General features: G+C 39.9%; 1 long non-coding RNA gene across 2 annotated transcripts in view; it reads left to right on the forward strand.

Annotated features, from left to right (window-relative positions):
• Positions 1-12,498, forward strand: part of LOC103103333 (uncharacterized) — a 49,151-nt gene that overhangs the window by 15,151 nt on the left and 21,502 nt on the right. For both annotated transcript variants that reach the window (XR_008917369.1, XR_465825.3), the window contains exon 3: positions 2,850-2,947. This is a non-coding gene — a long non-coding RNA (uncharacterized LOC103103333). The remainder of the gene's footprint in view (positions 1-2,849; positions 2,948-12,498) is intronic.

Raw genomic sequence — 12,498 nt, forward strand, 5'->3', positions numbered from 1 at the left:
ATAGCATCTACTTCACTAGGTCCCTTTCAGGGATCAAGTGAGATAATATTAAAAAAAAACAAACCACTTTTAGTGCCTTAATGTGCTATATACCTGCTATAAGACTATTATTATATTATACTACTATTATTATGATATTATAATTACCATAATTAAGACCCATTTTTCCAATGTAAAGTTTCAATTCTGGCCTTATCTCCCTCTGGTTATAGGGCTGAATATTTGTCTTTTTTTTTTTTTCAAACCCTCACCTTCTGTCTAGGTATTGTTTCTAAGGCAGAAGAGTGGGGGTCAAGTGACTTGCCCAGGGTCACACAGCTAGGAAGTGTCTGAGATTTGAACCCAGGACCTCTTGTTTCTGGGCCTCTCAATCCACTGAGCTACTCAGTTGCCCCCCTGAATGTTTGTCTTTAAATGTTCCTTTTCTTAGTTTTTCAGTTTTCTAAACAATTTAAAGTCAGACAATTGGGTCCCAGTAAACAGCATGTTATCTGTGTTCCGAGGTGGGAGAGGTGAAATAAATAAAAATAAACAAATCTTTTTCTCTGCATGATACCCTTCAAAGAACAGGGTTGTCCAAAGCTCACATAGAGTCATTCACTTTAAGTGCCAGTCAAGTAATTTCTTAGTCTTTATGTAAAAAGAAAAAATGACAACAACGAACCCCACCCCACCCCACCCCCCGCCAGAAGAATATGGTTTTAGGAGCCGTTCAAAGTCAAGATGGAAATCAGTCATCTTTCTATCCTGTCTGTCTGCCATATATATATATTATAGAGCACGTTTAGAAGACATTTCATCCCACCCACAACATACCACAGCAGTGGCATGTAATGGGAATGACTGACAGGTCTGTCTCATTTGTGGAGCTGAAATGTTCCTACATTGCATTTGTGTCCTCCTTTTCCAAGTAGGATTGATTCCCATCTGTCTCCCGTGCTTGAAGGAATACTTCTGCCTGAGACGGGGAGTATGGACTAGACCTCAGAAGGTCCTTTCCACTCTTATCATTCCATTACATATGCCTCCACCGACTTTCCAGTGTCATGACAGCCAGTCTGTTTCCCAGCGCCCAGATATTCATTTGAAAGCCTTATGCAGATTGTCAGATGCTAACTCGTGGGAAGGATTTAGACTGCAGTGTTATTTAAAAACAGGTCCCCAGCTCTTCGGTGGCAGAAGTCTTTTGAAGGTGAACTGCTGACGTATTTAAAAATCTTTTCCCCCATTAAAATCATCCGGCATATTGGGATTTTGCAAACCAGTGTGAAGGCTGGGATCACCAGCGGCTGCGATGGCTCAGTGTTCTTTGTTATAATGAAGGATAGTGTTATTATTCTGCCGGGCAATTGGAGGGTCTTGAAGCAACTGGAACTCGACAGCTTCTGAAAAGTGCAGACAAGGCTACAATCAGCAGGGTCCCCATGGAGAGGAAGGCCAACAGCTATGATCCACAGGGAGTCAATGATTTAAAACATATTTCTGTGGATGAGATGAAATGACTGAGGTCAGATTCAAACAGTCTCTGGCCCGACCAAAAGCACTGCATTTTCAAAGAATTAGACTGGAGACAGAGACCTCACTTCTTCCTTCCTTAAATATGCCTTTCAGGACAACTTACATTTAAAACCATGGCAAAACGCTCATGAAGACCGTGTTAGGGGCCCCTTTGGCGGAGATGAAACGTTAGGTTGTTTGTCGAGGTACCAAAGGCTGCCTTTGGTCAGGGGATGCCCTTTCTGAACCCCTGTGTCCTCTTTCTCTCTTAAGTACAGTGACTATTTCCTGGATGGGAGGTGGGGAGAGAAAAGGAAGCTTTCAACTGCTCTCTCTGCCTTATTTTCGGGGCATCTGAAGCAAATGGTCTTGACATAAAGATGGACCCTGGAGGATAGGATTAGAATTCAAAATGACCTTGACAAGTTAAAGAGGTGCCCCGTAATAAATAGCATGAAGTTCAATGGGAGGAAGGTGCAGCTGTGGGGCGGTTAGAGGAAGAAAAAAGCCAACTGCTGGGGAGGCAGCTGATGAGTATGGAAGGGGCCCTGCCTGGGAGAGGAGCCGAAAGACCTGGGTTTGAGTCCCTGCTCTGGTGCTTACTAACTGGGTGACCTGAAGTCGGGCCCAACTAGATCAGGCATTTTTCATCTTGTTCCTGTGTATCTCATGTAGCCCCTTGCAAGGCTGGTGAAATCTATGGACCCCTTTTCAGATCATATTTTTAAAAGCATGAAATCAAATATATAGGATCACAAAGGAAACCAATTATGACAGAATAGAGTTATCCACGTCGATTAAATAACATCCACCACCAAAGAAACAGCAAAACGAGTTCATGGACAAGATAGAACCCCTGGCCTGGAAGATCTTTGGTTCTCTCAGTTGGTTCTAAGGCTGATTTGATTCTGGCTTTGATTTTCTATGTTCTAAGATTTCTATGTTTTAAGTATAGTATACCAGCCTGGCAGGATTCAGCTTTCCATCCTCCAATCTCAGGAATTTGCACAACCTGCCCCACTGCCTCATGGCTAGAATATATCCCTTACTCCTCCTATTGTCTCAGAGTCCTTTGAGATGAAGCTCAAGTGCAGTGAATTCTATCCCAAGTTCAAATCCGACTTAAGGCATTTCATTAACTGTGTGTCTGGGAGGGGAAGTCTCTTAACCTCTGTCTGCCTCAGTTTCCTCACCTTTAAAATAAGGAAAAAAATAGAACTGACCTCCCAATGTTGTCATGAGGAGCAGATGAGATAATATTTGCAATGGACTTTGCAAATGTTAGTCATTTATTATGGTTATGATGATATGATGATCATGTTCCCAATGGTTAATGCTCTTTCTGTTTTCAGAAAATTGTGGCTTTGGACCAGATCTGTGATTTCACTGGGATAGGGAATTTCAGGTGAAGAAAGTCTTCCCACCAATGCAAGAAGGCATAAATTATCAAGTACGTATATATACATATTTCTGTGGATATGGGGCACCATAGTGCAGTGAGCCCCAGGCCTAGATTCAGGAAGACTCGTCTTTGTGAGATCAAATCTTCCTCAGATACTTCTTAGCTGTATTACCCTGGACAAGTCATTTCACCCTATTTGCCTCACTTTCCTCATCTATAAAATGAGTTGGAGAAGGAAATGGTAAACATGCAAAAAATCAGATACAGCAGAAATGACTGAACAACAACAAATCTACACACACACACACACATACGCGCACATGAATATGCATACTTAGTATCTATATGTGTATGTATGTGTAATAGTGCACCCCTATATATTAATATATAAACAATGTATATGCCATATAGATATTTATGTGTGGTATACACATGCCATTTTTTCATTTTACAATATTCAACTTTTATATAAATATTCCTCATATTACTTATAATTAAATAACCTATGATTACTATATCGATCCCAAGTGGTGGCAAGAGTGATTGATTACAGGATAAACTTATTTTCATGATCTTGTAGACTCTTTCTCCAAAATGGAAGCTTCTTGAGGGTAGAGAATTTCTTTTTTTGTCCTGGTTTCCCTAGAGCAAAGGTTCAGTGTCTTGCACACAGTATGGGCAGCTAGGTAGTACAGTAGATAGTAGATAGTGAGATCTGGATGTGGAGGCAGGAAGACACAGATTCAAATCCAGCTTCAGATACTTAGCAGCTATGTGATCTTAGGCAAATCACTTAACCTCAGTTTCCTCAAACTTACAAAATGAGGATAATAAGATTGTTGCAAGGATGAAACAAGTTATATTTGTAAAGTGCTTGGCACATAGTAGGTGCTATGTAAATGTTAACTATTAGTAGTAGTTAGTAATAGACACAATAAAAGATCACTGCGTTAAGATCCCTTTTCAAATTTGACATTCAGTATTCTAAATAAAATTCTTTCTGGCTCTGACATTCGATGTTCTAAGGTCTTCAGTGGTTCTTCCTGGTTCTGACATGCTATGATGTCTTCATGCTCATATTATGATGGGTTGGTGCAGAGTCGTTAGGCAAAAAGAAAGACCTTGAAGGGCCTGAAGGTGAACTAAAGATAGAAGCTGGAAAGGGCTCAACCATGGTATGCTGTTATTTAAAGAACTAATATGATACTTGGATATGCTCACAAGAATATTATGTACAAGATCCATTAGGGAATCCTTCACCCTTTCTTGAAACTGATTAGACTTTTACTGAAAATAATGTGTTGGCCTGGAAAGCTTCCTTTAAGGAAGAATGGAAGAGAGCCATACCCCAAAATGGAAAAAAAAATGGAGTCTAAAGAAAGAATACTTGGGAAGTCATGTGAAAGAGACTGGAATTATTTAATTTAGAGAGCCAATGACAATTGAAGATTAAGAATGACATTCAAGTAGGGGTAGTGGAAAGAGCATTGCATTTGAAGTCAGAGGATCTAAGTTGAAATGCTGGCTTCATCCTTTTACTTTCTGTTTGATTTTGTGTTCCCAGGGCAAAGACATGTAATAGGTAGTTCAGTGGTTAGAGCTAGAGGCCTGGAGTCAGGAAGACTTGAGTTCAAATGTAGCTTCAGGCACTTAGTAGCTATAGAACCTTGGGCAAGTCTCTTAAACTCAGTTTAACCTCTTATGGTCTCAATTTCCTTCTATGTAAAATGAAGGGGGTTACTCTAGACTAAGGTCTCTTCCAACTTAAAACATTCCAGCAGTTGGAGAAATAGGAATCCTTTGCTTCTTAACCCCTTCCTCTCTTTAATTTGATCTTTGTTTACCTTGGGGTAGGGGGAGGTATGATTGATTATTCTTCCTCCCAATTCCCAGCCTCCACTAGGATTTGTCAAGTCATGTTGTGTATAACTCTTTGTGACCCCTTTTGGGGTTTTCTTGACAGAGATACTGGAGTGGTTCGCCATTTCTTTCTCTGGTTCATTTTATATATAAGGAAACTTTGAAAAAAAAAGGAAGAAGTCACTTGCCCAGGGTCACATAGCTAATAAGTGCCTGAGGTCAAATTCGAATTCAGGAAGATGAATCTTCCCTGTTCTAAGCCCAGTGCTCTATCTAATGCATCACCTAGCTGCCCTAGGCTAGAGCAAATAGTTCAAGCACCATCTTTGGCATAAAGCCTTTGCTGAAGCCCCTCATGGCTAGTGCTCTCCCTATCGCTGACTATGTTATAGTAAACAACTTTATATGCTGTATATATATTTTTGTATGTAGTTGTTATTTTTTCCATTGGAATATAAGCTTCTTGCCAGTAGGAATTATTTCTTTCTTTGTACCTTTATTTCAACACTAAATACCTAATACAAAGAGGCAGTTAGGTGGCATGGTAGATAGAACATTGGACCTGGAATCAGAAATATATGAGTATAAATCTTGCCCTAGACCAATAATGGTGAACCTATGGTATAAGTGCCAAAGATGGCATGCAGAGTGAGCATGAGCGCTGCCCCCTCCCCCATTCGTTACTAGAAAGGCGGAGGAACTCAGGCGAAACTGCTCCCTCCCCCCCTCCACCATGCCTGATGACATTTTTTCATATCACCCTCCCCCTCTGCCCAGTAGCCCAATGGGAGTGCACAGGGAGTAAGGTGGGTGGCTCACAGGTGGCAGAGCTGGAGGGGAGCTGAATGCTCAGATTACCCCCACCCCTACACTCACAGAGGACATTCCTCACTTCCCCCATCCCTCTGCCCAGCAACCCAATGGTAGTGATTTCTCCCTTCCCTGTGTGGGGTAAAGGGAAGGCAAGGCACTGGGTAGGGTACAGGGTTTCTAAAAAGTTTGCCATCACTGCCCTAGACACTCATAAGCTGTGGGACTCTGGGCAAGGTACTTGACCTCTCTAAGCCTCAGTTTTTCTATCCGTAAAATGAGCATTATAATAGCACCTATCTTATAGGATTGTTGTGAAGATCAAATGAGATATGTAACGGATTTTGTAGACATTAAAGTGCTAAGTAAAAATAGTCTATTATAATAACAGGTTGTTTAATAAGTTCTTGTGGATATAGTAATAATTCTCAGGCTTTTAAGGCTTATTGAGCTCTTTTGTTCCTAAAGTCCAGGCACGAAGGTGGTATGAGGAGTATTATACCTATTTTTACAATTGAGACCACTGAAGACTTTGCCATGGACTATATAGGTCTTTCAGTTCCAAGGCCAGCATCTTTTTATCAGTCAATCAATCAACATTTATTAAGCACCTCGCCATGCTAAGTACTAGGGATACAAAAAGAGGCAAAAGATACTAACAGCGAAGAGATGGAATTCTGGATGCTTTGAAATCCAGTTGGTCTTTAGCTAAACCCTGGGTTGGTCCTTGAGGTCTTTTCAATCTGTCAGGTGCTTCTGGGTGGTCTTTGAGTGGCTAGTTCAGTCTTAGGAGGTCATAAAGAGCAGCTTCTCAAGACTGAGAGCTGCAGAAGGATTTTTAGCACTTTACCAGGGTCTTAAAACTCCAATGACTTATATGGTATTATGTAGACATTTAAGCAAAGAAGGCGAAATAATATGGTGGTTAGAGAGATGGCCAACAAGTGGGTAGTATGGGGAGCAAGAAAGACCTGTCTCGATCACTGAGTACTTACGTGACGCTCAGCAATGCATTCAGCCTCTCTGTGACTGGCAAATCTCTAGAATTTATTATTGTCAGAGCAGAGTTGTGATCTTTGGTAGAGGAGAATTTTCTCTGTTGATTAAATAATGGATCCTTTGGATATTGCTCTAGTTAGACATTATACATCTATCCAAAGTATAATTTTAGTTAACTTGATTTGCAATATATGTATATGTGTGTGCATATATATGTGCACATACATACATACATATATATATATATATATATATATAGTCACTCAATATAATTGACCTCATAAGTTTGTTCTACTGACATCACAATGGAGCTGATGGAGTCCCTAACACAGTCTCACCACTGGATTCAAAAGTCACTCGCCTTGGCTTGCTCAGTTGTGAAATCAGGATAACAACTCTTGCCTATATACCAAAGTTGTGAGGAAAGTATTTGGTAGAACTTGAAAGATTACATAAATGGGAATTGTTATTAGGATTTAGCCATAATTCACAGACTTTGCAAGGGTAGGGTAAGAGGAATAATCTCCCCCCCCACACACACACACAAATACATTTATCAGGTAAGTAAGAACATCTGCATTGCTCACTAGATGTGAATGAGACCTGCACACAGAAAGTCTGTTCTAATTGGCTGAGGAACTTGGCCACACCCACTGGAATACTAGTAGCTGGCAGCCCTGGCTATAGTCATAGCCAAAGACAGGGAGTGTATAGATTCTTTTCCTTTTTTTTTTACTAATCTATTTGTTGGTTACATTAAAATTCCCAGGTATCTCCCTCCCTCCCTCCCTTTTCTCCCCCACACTAGAGAAGACATCATTGGACAAAATATGTCTTTCATGTCTTAATCGTTTCTTACTCTGGAGATGGACATTCACATGTTATTCTTCAGACATTATTCTATAGCTGTATATAATGTTCTCTTGGTTGACTCATTTCATTTTTCATGATTTCTAATAGCCCTTTCTATGTTTTTTTTTAATTAACCTGTTTATCATTTCTTATGGCATGGTAGTATTCCATCACAATCGTATACCACAACTTGTTCAGTCATTTCCCAGTTCTGCCATTAGAGTCATTCATCCCTTTAAGATACATTATTAAGCATTTACTTGTAAAAAGCAGCTAGGGGGCCTAGTGGATAGTGTAGGCTTGGAAAACTCATCTTTATGAGTTCAAATCTAGCCTCAGACACCAGCTGTGTGACCTAAGCAAGTCACTTAACCCAATTTGCCTCCATTTTCTCATCTATAAAAGGGACTGGAGAAGGAAATGGCAAGCCACTCCAGTATCTTTGCCACAAAACCCCCAAATTGGGTCATGAAGAGTCATATAGGACAACACTAAAATGTGCAAAGCACTTGATCTTGGAATGGATGCTGGGAGCTGCCTTGACTTTTCTCTCTCCTTTTAGTTACTGATTGCTTGATTGCAATTCTAACCTTTTTTTTTTTTAAACCCTGACCTTCCATCTTAGAATCAATACTGTGTATTGGTTCCAAGGCAGAAGAGTGTTAAGGGTTAGGCAGTGGGGGTTAAGTGACTTGCCCAGGGTCACACAGCTGGGAAGTATCTGAGGTCAGATTTGAACCTAGGACCTTCCATCTCTAGGCCTGCCTCTCAATCCACTGAGCTACCTAGCTACCCAGCTGCCCCCGCAATTCTAACCTTTTAGGATGGGTTTACTGGTTCAGGGTCAGTATGACTAGACTAGACTGGAACCTTGGTGTCTAAGGCCATAAGAATGTTTTTTTTTTTTAATTTGGAAATTTTTATTTAATTAATTAATTTAGAGTATTTGTCCATGGTTACAAGATTCATGTTCTTTCCCTCCCCTCCCTTAACCCCTCCCATAGCCAATGTGCAATTCCACTGGGTTTTACATGTGTCATTGACCAAGACCTATTTCCATATTATTAGTTTTTGTAATATATCCCCAATCATATCCCTATCCGCCTATGTGATCAAGCAGTTGTTTTTCTTCTGTGTTTCTACTCCTGCAGTTCTTTCTCTGGATGTGGATAGTGTTCTTCCTCATATGTCCCTCAGAATTGTCCTGGATCATTGCATTGCTGCTAGTAGAGAAGTCCATTACATTCTATTGTACCACAGTGTATCAGTCTCTGTGTACAATGTTCTCCTGGTTCTGCTCCTTTCACTCTGCATCAACTCCTGGAGGTCGTTCCAGTCTCCATGGAATTCCTCCAGTTCATTATTCCTCTGAGCACAATAGTATTCCATCACCAACAGATACCACAATTTGTTCAGCCATTCCCCAATCGAAGGGCATGCCCTCATTTTCCAATTTGTTGCCACCACAGAGCCCAGCTATGAATATTCTTGTACAAGTCTTTTCCCTTGTGATCTATGAGAATGCTTTTGATCAAATATTCAAGTTGAGAAAGGGAAGTTGTTTACCTTGTTCAGGTTTACACAGTAAGTAATAGAGCCAGGATTCAACCCCAGATTTCTTGGCTCCAAGTTTGGCCAAAAAGAAAAAGTTCAAGACTTTACCTTTGCCATTGTTCAACCAAATGGTTTGAACTAAGTCCCTTCCCTTCTCTGGGTTTCAGGTTCTTCCTCTGTGGACCAGATCATTACCCAACTCTCCTAGTTGGAATGCTCCAAGTCAATAAGACATAGATAAATGCCTATGAAAATGCTTTGAAAAAAAAGAAAACTTATGAAAAAATGAAAACTTATGAAAAAATGAAATACAAAGTTATGAATACCAAGTTATTGATGTAGTGGAGTTGAAATCATCTGTAAAAGGAAGAGATTCTACTAGATCAAGGATTTTTTTTTTTTTTTTCAAATTGGAATCTATTTTTATTTATTTTTTTTTTAATATATTTTATTTGGTCATTTCCAAGCATTATTCGTTAAAGACATAGATCATTTTCTTTTCCTCCCCCCCAACCCCCCATAGCCGACGCGTAAGTCCACTGGGCATTAGATGTTTTCTTGATTTGAACCCATTGCTTTGTTGATAGTATTTGCATTAGAGTGTTCATTTAGAATCTATCCTCTGTCATGTCCCCTCAATGTTTGTATTCAGGCAGTTGCTTTTTCTCGGTGTTTCCACTCCCATAGTTTATCCTTTGCTTATGAATGGTGTTTTTTTCTCCTGGGTCCCTGCAAGTTGTTCAGGGACATTACACCGCCACTAATGGAGAAGTCCATTACGTTCGATTATACCACAGTGTGTTTGTCTCTGTGTACAATGTTCTCCTGGTTCTGCTCCTCTCGCTCTGCATCACTTCCTGGAGGTTGTTCCAGTCTCCATGGAACTTCTCCACTTTATTATTCCTTTTAGCGCAATAGTACTCCATCACCAACATATACCACAGTTTGTTCAGCCATTCCCCAATTGATGGGCATCCCCTCATTTTCCAGTTTTGGGCCACCACAAAGAGCGCAGCTATGAATATTTTTGTACAAGTCTTTGTGTCCATTATCTCTTTGGGGTACAGACCCAGCAGTGCTATGGCTGGGTCAAAGGGTAGATATTCTTTTGTCGCCCTTTGGGCATAGTTCCAAATTGCCCTCCAGAATGGTTGGATCAGTTCACAGCTCCACCAGCAATGAATTAATGTCCCTACTTTGCCACATCCCCTCCAGCATTCATTACTTTCCTTTGCTGTTATGTTAGCCAATCTGCTAGGTGTGAGGTGATACCTCAGAGTTGTTTTGATTTGCATCTCTCTGTAGATCAAGGATTTTTAAAAAATAAAATTTGTAGTTTATTTTAGATTGTTGCTTTTTTATGATTCTGTTTTTTCATTACATATAAAAACACTTTTAAACCTTAAAAACCTTTTTTGAGCCAAATTCTCCCCTTCTTCCCTTCCTTCCTTCTCCGTTCCTTGAGACAGCAAGCATAGATATGGAGTCCTTTTTTTTTTTTAAACCCTTACCTCCTATTTTAGAATCCATACTGTATATTGGTTCTAAGGCAGAAGAGTAGTAAGGGTTAGGCAATGGGGGATTAAATTAGGGTTAAGGTCATCCAGCTACTAAGTGTCTGAGGACAAATTTGAATCCTGGACCCTGGATCTCAATCCATTGAGCCACCTAGATGCCCTGAGGGATTCTTAATCTTCTTTGTGTCACAGATCCCTTTGGCAGTCTGGTCTGTAAAATAAAATCCATCAGATTACAAAAGAAATGTTTTACTGGAGTATAGTTATCTACATTTATATATATATATATATGTAAAAGAAGGGTCCTGAACCTCAGATTAAGAAATCTGATTCTCAAATCTGGCCTGTTACTTCCTACCTGTGTGACCCAGGGCAAGTCACATAACCCTAAAGTGCCAAGTCCTTACTACTCATATAGTATGGATTCTCTGAGGGAAGGGAAGGTTTAAAAAAACCCCAACAACTCTTCAACTCAATCTCTAAGGAAACTTCCAGTTCTAATATACCATGTCCAGGCTAGAAGTCTATAATAATTATCACAAAATCCTACGGTTGTGATTGCCTGGAAGCAGAAGAATAGCTTCTTGAGGTCTCACAAACCCCAGTCACTCTGTAATCTTATAACTCTTTTTTATCTTAGAAAAAAAATAGAAGTGGCATGGTATAGTAGAGAGCCAAATCTCATAGCCAGTAGGATCAGGGTTCAAGTACTGCCTCTGAAATGTATTGACTCTAATTAAGTCACTTCGATTCTCAGTGGACCATACCCCATCTACAGCAGAAATTCTGGTCTCTGGAAATGTTGGTGGCAGCCCAGGGATTGCCTCCTTGTAGTTAATTTGCTAATACAAAGGATAACCAGAGACAATAGGCCAGAAGAGGCACCTAGTCAGGTGCTAGTGCACATTCACATCTTCATACACAATTTTGGGATGTTCCCTTACTGACTCCTGACTTTTCTGCCCAGTCTCTGAGATTCTATTCATGCCCCAAACCAAAGGAGACATTGCTGTTCATTATTGTTGTTTAACATATTAGTGAAGTTTTCTTTTCTTTTCTTTTTTGCATTACAGTCATTCTGAAATACACTCTTCTCTTCCTACTCTTCAGAACAAAGAAAAAAATAGTTAAGCAAGAGCAATCAGTAAATTGATCCTGTCAGAATGATACTATACCCATTCCCCTTTCCTCCCTCTCTCCAAACTGGCATTTCCTCTTCTCCTCTCCAAGGGTCAAGATTGGTCAGTATAATGACATAGCACAAACATTGCTTTTCTAAGGAGTAGTTCAGAGACTGATGACACATGCATTCAATTTGATTCAATTTAATAAGCTTTTATTAAATACAGGCACTAAGCTGGGTGTTGAGGAAAAAAAGGAAAAAACAGAATGAAATTGGTTCCTTCCTTCAAGGAGTCCTCATTCTATCCAGGGCATGCTGAGGCCATTTCTAACCCAAGAGCAGATTGTTAAATTTTCAGTGTGAGCATTTTTATGCCTGAGCAATTGGCAGGCTCTATTAATCAAGACTTGTTTTTATTGTTTTGTTGGTTGCCAGGACTTCAGAAAGTGTTAATGAGGCAGATTAAACTTAATAAAAGGGTGTGTGCTACTTTTTTTTTTTTAAACCAGGTTGTTAAACATTTACCAGCATGCCCCTGGATTGCTCTATGAACTTTGCTTGAGTTAACAGAGGGTCAGGAGAAGACTCAGTCATCACCTGGTTGAAAGTCATTACCAGATTGGAGACCCTGTGACTTAAGGTTAATAATAATAATAATAACAGTAATAAGTATTTAGATAGTGTTTTAAGATTTGCAAAGTGTATCCATTATCTCAATTAAGTCTCTACAACACCCCTAGATATAAGAAATGTATAAATGCAAAAACAGTTGTAATTTTGCATTTAGGAAGGAAGTCTGGCAGAGTCACTTGATACAAGGAATTGTAGAAAGAACTCATTGACCAGGACAGTGCCTTAGTGGCTCTGTCCCAGCCTCCTGCTCT

Source organism: Monodelphis domestica, chromosome 3 (genome assembly GCF_027887165.1).
Source record: "Monodelphis domestica isolate mMonDom1 chromosome 3, mMonDom1.pri, whole genome shotgun sequence".
Lineage (NCBI taxonomy): Eukaryota > Metazoa > Chordata > Mammalia > Didelphimorphia > Didelphidae > Monodelphis > Monodelphis domestica.